This window comes from Podarcis raffonei, chromosome 1 (genome assembly GCF_027172205.1).
Source record: "Podarcis raffonei isolate rPodRaf1 chromosome 1, rPodRaf1.pri, whole genome shotgun sequence".
NCBI classification, from domain to species: Eukaryota; Metazoa; Chordata; class Lepidosauria; order Squamata; family Lacertidae; genus Podarcis; species Podarcis raffonei.
Genome location: NC_070602.1, coordinates 49,435,389 through 49,443,231, shown reverse-complemented (window position 1 = coordinate 49,443,231; position 7,843 = coordinate 49,435,389).

Sequence of the window (7,843 nt, the reverse complement as noted above, 5' to 3'; positions counted from 1 at the left end):
GCTCACACTAAACTTGCTCCGTTCCTAGATTGGGATAGTCTGCCCTCAGTTCCCCATGCTCTAGTAACCACCCATCTGGACTACTGCAATGCACTCTATGTAGAGCTGCCCTTGAAATTGGTCTGTAAGCAGTAGCTATCATTCTGTGAGTCTATGAGCTACTGCAAAATGTGGCTACTACATGTAGCTTCACCGAAAGTGCTGCGCTAGCTGCCAGTGAGCTTCCAGGGCCCACTTCAAGGTGTTAGCACATACAAAACTGTAAATAGTAGCTGAAATTATGGTACCCAACACCAAGGAAACTAGCGATAATAATACACCCAGGAACCTCACCAAAATGCTGGAGAGGATGCACCTCCACAGGCACATACCTCCACATGTGGTGGGAGTGTCCCAAAATCCAACAATCGTACAAGAAATATGCAAAATAACTAAGCCAGTCACCCCAGAACTAGCCCTACCAAACATCTTTCAATATAATAATGTCCACTCACATCACAAAGAGCTCATAATCCACCTACTCTCAGCAGCCAGAAACATCATAGCCAGACACTGGAGAGACCTGTCAGGAGTAAGCATGGACCAACAGTATGGGAAACAGCCTTATTAGAAAAACTAACCAATAAACTGAAACTGACACAGGGACAAATGGAGAAAGATGCCTTCACCTAGTATGGCTCCCCTTTATCACATACACAGCCCAACAAGTCAACGACACAAAGCTGTCAACGTTTTCCTTTTTTTAAGAGAAATTCCCTTATTCCAATTAGGATTTTCCCTTTAAAAAAGGGGAAAGTTGACAGCTATGGAACAACAAGAATCCACCAACAGCATACAAATCAATATTGCTAACCTGATTCAAAAATACCCACCCACCCCACTCACACATGAAAACAAAGTTCACCACAGCCAATCACAAACAAGAAACCACACCCTAGGCCAACCCCAATCTCTCTCACCACCAAAGGAACACAAGTGAATAGTAAAGAGAACCCACAAAACCCCACAAATACATTAAGTAAAATACTGTAGAAACATTACCACCCGACTCCACCCCCACTCACCATGGCCCCCTCCACCTCTTTCCCCCTTTTCTTCCTAATGTAACACTAATGTCTCAACAAATGAAACTAATCTGTAGAAAATGTAACTTGAAAAAAGAGACATTGCACATACTTTTGTAAACCAAGAAATTTTTAATAAAAAAATGTGGTTGTTGTTTTTTAAATAGTACCTAAAACTTCAGGTGAGATTTGTTGCCTTGTTGGTGGTGCCACCATTGGGTGCTACCCTCTTGGCTTTCACCCATGACAGGGCCTTTGTGGTGGTTGCTCCTCATTTATGGAATGCCCTCCCTGGTGAGATACGTCTGTCCTTCTCACTATTTATATTCTGGAGGAATTCAGAAGCCTAACTTTTCCCACAGGCGCCTGATGACTGAAAGATACTGTTCCTGGGAACCTTGAAATCACAAGCTGTTAAGTTGTATCAGCCCTGCAAGGAGGGGACCAAGTGCCCTCAATAATCCATGGCCTATGGCAGGTCCTGTCAGGCCTTCCCATGGCTGCAGCGGACCCCGTCGGGCCTCACTGCAGCTAGCATCACCAGCTTGCATGGCTCCAGGAGAAGTGTGTGACTTTGCATGATGTGCACTGGCCTCCCCCAATCTTGGGGGCAACCTGGAGCCTGTGTATGCAAGGTATCTCCACTGCCACCCGCCGGCCTGCTCTGCTCCCCAGGTCAGGCCTGAGCTGGGGGACGGAACTGCAACAGGCACAAGCGCTGCAGCCAAGGCGCAGAGCCAGGCTCCGGTGAAGGAGCCTGCTGTTGGGGTGCCTGTTTGGGCCCCCTCTCAAAATTGCACCCGGGGCCACAACACCCACGGCACCCCACTGTGCTATGCCTGATTGTAGGTGGTAGCATTCTCCTTGATATGCTAGCTTGGTGTGTCCAGGGATCCAAATCTTGCACTAGGCAGTCCGGCCACATTTTGTCACCTCACCTGATGCTGATGTGAGCTCGGCTGTTAGATTATGGAGGGGATGGACGAGTCAGCGCCTCTGAGATTGTAAGCCTACCTCAGAGATAAAGGCTAGGGACACAGGAGCTGCCTTGCAATGAGTCAAACCCTTGGTCCATCCAGCTCAGCAATGCCTATACAGGGGTACCTCGGGTTAAGTACTTAATTCGTTCCGGAGGTCCGTTCTTAACCTGAAACTGTTCTTAACCTGAAGCACCACTTTAGCTAATGGGGCCTCCCGCTGCTGCCACACGATTTCTGTTCTCACCCTGAAGCAAAGTTCTTAACCTGAGGTACTATTTCTGAGTTAGCAGAGTCTGTAACCTGAAGCGTATGTAACCTGAAGCATATGTACCCCGAGGTACCACTGTACTGATGGGCAGGGTAGCAGCTCTCCTCCAGGCTTTCGGATGGCAGTTTCCCCCAGCCCTTGCTGGAGATGGCGGGGATCAAACCTGGTACCTCTGTCACCTGGTGCATGTCCTCCGCCACTGAGCTACAGCCCTGGCCACCTGACAGAGGCTTCTGGTAAGTGCTTTGTTCCCTCTCAGTAGAATCCCCTGCTGGGGAAGCTGCATCTCCTCCATCTCTACCCATCATGCCACTGTTGAAAGGACAGGGGCCCCATCAGGGAAATTGGACTAAACCTAGACAGTTCCACAAAGCAGAAAGATCAAAAACTGAAATTCCCGTAATGAAGCTTCTCATGACAAGCTAACTTTTCACTTTTCCAATATTATAACTGAAAACTCTGCTATGAATCTTAAACACATTCCTGTATAAAAGAGAGAACCGCAGGAGGGAAGAGTCTTAGTTAATGCTTGCAGACAGGGAGAATTTTGCATGTTGCTTCAACCATTATTAAATACTCGACCGAGCCCAGTTTGAGCTGCTTGCAACGTGAATGACTTCTGGAAAGGTGTTTCAGATACAAACACTCTACATTTGCACTTTTACCAGTTTTATTAGTTCGTCTCTAAGGCATCTTTCCTTTGAAATGCAGAGGCTGCTGCCTGGAAACCCCGACCCTGGCTTCAGTCTGGGAGAGATGGAAATCGGAGGCCAGCTGGGCTCCATAATTAGGAATATGCTGGTGCATAATTGGGGAGATGAGGATCTGAATGAGCTCAGTGTGACCAGGACTGAGGAGATGAGCTGTAAGAAGATTAAGGACATAAATGTTTTCAGTGAATATCAGGTTCCAGCAGGCTTCACCCCAGCCCCTAGCCCCTACCCCCTAGGGCAGCTGTAAGGGCCACAGCCCACACCAGGGTCCACTAGCACATACCTTTCAAGTGCCCCTATTTTCCAGGAATTCCAGTCCGGAATTACAGAAGCCATTCTGGTTTATGATTTGATCCCAGAATGTCCAGGTTTTCCTCCCCCCCCCCCATGTCTCAGCGAACAATGAAAAATGGTGTGTGTGTGTGTTTTTCAAGTACAAAAATGGAGTCATATTTATCCTGAAAATAAAACAGCTGCACCAAATGAAGGAAATGGTGAAGCTGGCACACAAAGCCCTTCCTATAAATTTCGAAGGAAAATGTCACCAATCCACTTTAAATTCTATAATTGCAATGCAGCCAGCCATTTTTAAAGGAAACGCATGGAGTGTTTATTCCTTTATTGTAAATGGAGCCTTACACTGTCTACTCGTAAGTAAGTCCCAATGTATTCAATGGAACGTACTTCCAGGTAACTGGGCCAAGACTGGGCACTCTTATACTGCAATCCTAAACATTTTTACTCAGAACTAAGTCCCACTGAGTTCAATAGGAGTTACTCTCTAGTATGTTCCTGTTCATTCTCACAGTTGTTGTTGCAAATATTATTATTATTATTATTATTATTTTTTCCTTCCTTTTTCCCTGACAGGGACTCAAGGCAGCTAAAATCTTATTTCATTCCATTTATCTGTGGAAGGTGTTGCACACAATCCCTCCCCTCACACATTTTTCCTTTACAACCATTCTGTGAGGTACTGTCAGGGGCTCAGGAGCAGAAGCACAGGGGAGAGAGGAAATGGAGAGCGAAGGGGAGGAATCCAAGGGCAGCGTAGGGGAGTATGACAGTGACCCGAGAGATTCCATGAGCTTCTCCAGCGAATCAGAAGATTCCCAGAAGGGGGCGCCGATGGTCAGGGCAAGGAGGGTCCCAGGGGGGACGCACCAGAAACAAGGGGTGAGCGGGGACTCCCAAAGCAGCAGCGGGGGATCAGGACCAGCTTCCCCACCAGAGCGTAGTGGGGGGGGAAGAGTCACATGTGTCAGGACCAGCGTCCCCTCCAGCGGGGAGAGAAGATGAGTCAGGGCTGACCACGCCTCCATCGGAAAGTGGGGAAACGGAGGGGAGGTCAGTTCCAGCTAGCCTCCCCGAAGGGGGGAGCAGTGACAGCAGCAGTGCAACGGTTAGGAGGAAGGTCGCAGGTTGGGCGCGCGCGCCAAGTTCAAATGTACAGGCACGCGGGACAGCAGGAAACCCGGATTGGGAACCAGGTCCTAAAGCCCGCCGGAGGGAGGGGGGAGATTCAGGGGACTCAGCGTCAGAAGAGTCTAGGAAGGGCGAGACCCCGACGGACAGGCGGAACCAGAGGAGGAAAGAGCAGAGGAAGAGGTGGAGCAAGGCTAGAGTCTTAAACTGGTGTCTGGGGGGAGGAGATTCAGACGGAGCTTCAGCGGTCTAGAGTTTGGGACGTAGGGCTGCACGCTGCGGCTGTGAAAGTGAAACTGAACTTCAATAAAGACTTTTATACTTAACAACGAAGCGGCGTTGGTCCTTTGTGAGCTGGGACCTCGGGCAGCTCTGACAGGTATGTTTGGCAGAGAGGTTGCAATTGGCTCAAGGTGTCCGATGTGTATATGATGTCTATGCGTGCGACAGGGTTCAAATGTGGGAGAAGTTTCCTGATGTAGTTTCCTATTTTCATCGGAGAAATGTTGGAGGGTGCGCTAGCACAGCCTGGCAGTGAGCAGCTATGAGCCACCATTTAAACACTCCCAATATCTGATGCATTGCTCTGAGACACTGAGGAAAATTATTTTGAATGCACTGCATTTAAAGCCAGAAAAAAACAACAACATAGCCACGAACTAGGTCTAGGGAAAGAGGGAGGAAAACACGCAGGAAACACCAGACTGCAATAGCTTGGCAGTCTCATCATCTGGAGTCTTCAAAACAAGTGAGTGATCAAAGGATGGCAAATTCCAAAGAAAATGGCTAGTGTAGAAGCAAATGTAATAATCTGCTAATGGTTGCAGATCCAGTTGCTCTAAAGGTCCAAAGCTGGCAACCCCCTTTCTTCTATATTAGGGAAAGGGGCTGTAGCCATCAGATATCAAGTTAATGATTTGCAAATGCAATACATACATCTTACCATTGCCAGCCTCATTTGGTTATGTATTTGGACATATGGACTGCTTATATTAACATATATGTTTAAATTAGGATCATTGGGTCGTTCCTATTGTTAATGTGAGCTGACATTGTTCCTTTCTGTTATATTTGTGCTCTGTATATATGAATTGCCGCTACAGTGTTCTCAAGTCAGTCGCCTGGCAGCTGATTCAGTCCTTAAATATGAATTGATATCAAACTAATGTGAAGTGAATTGTTTATTTGTGCTTCTGACGATGCTAGGAAACTGAGCAGAGTTCAGAATATTCTATTCGTATGAAAAAATAAATAGAGTTCAGTTAAGCCAAGGTGATGTTACACTGACAGGGCTGTTTCAAATTCTGGATCCTTTGGAATCTGGTGCCAGGGCTAATGGTTCTGTGGGGAGGCTGCCCCATAGCACTTTTTTTTGGGGGGGGGATATGTTTGCAGATCTGCCTTGTGAGCTGAGCCTTGATTTTCAAAAGCAGGATACTGTCAAGGTCCAGGTGTCAGTAAATTGTTATCTTTCAGTTCTGGAGGAAATGTAAGATGACTACCATCATGAGCCAATCTCCCAATCTGGCCTGAAAATTGAGGAAACAGGACAGAAAACTGCATTCCAAATTGACTTTACACAAGAGGGTGGAGGAAGCTGCAAAGTCCACCATGCATTATGTGCAGTATTTCAGTTTAAAAGGTGGATTCTCAAGTAATTCCCATTATATGTGAGAAAAATATGGTTTTGGAGTAACCAAGCAACTCCCTTGAGCAACACTTTCTTTGATCTTCCACTGTGTCCATTATTTCACTGATTTGTGCTTTCTTATAATAATATATCTATGAAAGGTAATAAGGTCTCAGCAGTCAGAGGCAAAAAGCTTCTGAACACCAGAAACCACAGGTGAGTGCTCTTCTGCTTGGGTCCTGCTTGTCGGTTTTCCATAGGTCCCTGTGAGAACAGGATCCTATACAGTGGTACCTCAGGTTAAGAACTTAATTCGTTCTGGAGGTCCGTTCTTAACCTGAAACTCTTCTTAACCTGAGGTACCACTTTAGCTAATGAGGCCTCCTGCTGCTCCCGCCACGCTGCTGGAGCACAATTTCTGTTCTCATCCTGAAGCAAAGTTCTTAACCCGAGGTACTATTTCTGGGTTAGCGGAGTCTGTAACCTGAAGCGTCTGTAGCCTGAAGCGTCTGTAACCTGAGGTACCACTGTACTAGATTGGCCATTGGCCTGATCCAGCAGGCTCTTCTTTTGTAACAGGGAGGAAATGAGCTACAATTTCTGTTCTGTTTTGTTGGGTTGAAATAATGACAGACAGGTAGCGAGTGTCATCTGGGAGGCATCTCCCGAGCAAGTCTCGAGGAGCCTCTTTTATTGAATATTACAGTATTGCCACATATGTGCTTATTGCTGATTGGTTAACACAAATACAAAGCAAAAGGTTGCATATAGGCATTAATCACCAATAGATTAAAGGGTGGGAAAGGGAACACAGAATTGGACAGGCGTGAAAACCTCCTTATTAAACTTTTACTAGTGATTGATATAGCATTCATCCGTAGATGTGGTCAACTATGCATTAAAAACAGGTCAGGTACGAACTCAATGTGAACTGAACATTCTAGGAATGTTTCAGCTTAGAATGGTTTGCGCAGCATCATATGCAGAAGCGAAGCTTTCCTTCACTGTTTTCTGATTTTTACCATCCATACGAGAATTTCCCTCCTGTGAATTTCCCACAATTTTCTCCGTAGTAGGAAGTAAGGCAGCTGGCTTTTGTGTGAGAGAGTGTCATACTAGTATATTGTAAAAATTGAATACGTTAAACTAGGGAATGTAGTCTACCTTATCAACTTTTGATGAGGCAGCAAATACATTAAAAATAAATAAAAACACATGGCAAGGAGAGGTCTAGAAGGAGTCGTGAAATACTGGTCCTTCCTAGAAAATGCACCCAAACAAGATTTTAAATTTTTCTAATGATCTTTAGTGTTTTGAACATCTACAGACCAGTACTTGCTGGCATTTGAGGATAAGCAGAAAAGCCTTGGGGGGGAATATTATGTAGCTACCTGTCCTATTTATGGAATTGCTTTTAATCCAAAGGAGATGTCTACAAACCTAAGAGAAGGGGAAGTGGCTTTTTGCAATTCCTCTTCCCTGCTGCAGACTACCCGCACCCTTGAAAGAAGTCTGCTCCAGAGGGTGGGAGACCCTCCAGAAGAGTATGGAAGGTAGCACAAAGGAGGGCTGCGGGGGAAACCAGCAACTTCACTCAACCGCCTGAGGGAGCAGATATTTTTTCAGATTCAAAAATTATGCTGAGATCCATGTCAGATGGCTTGCTTAAGCATCTTGGCAGGAAGACAGTACTGTATATAAGTGCAATAAATACAGTAAACAAATAAATAAAAGTGAACATTCATTGCAGGGCCTTCTCTTTG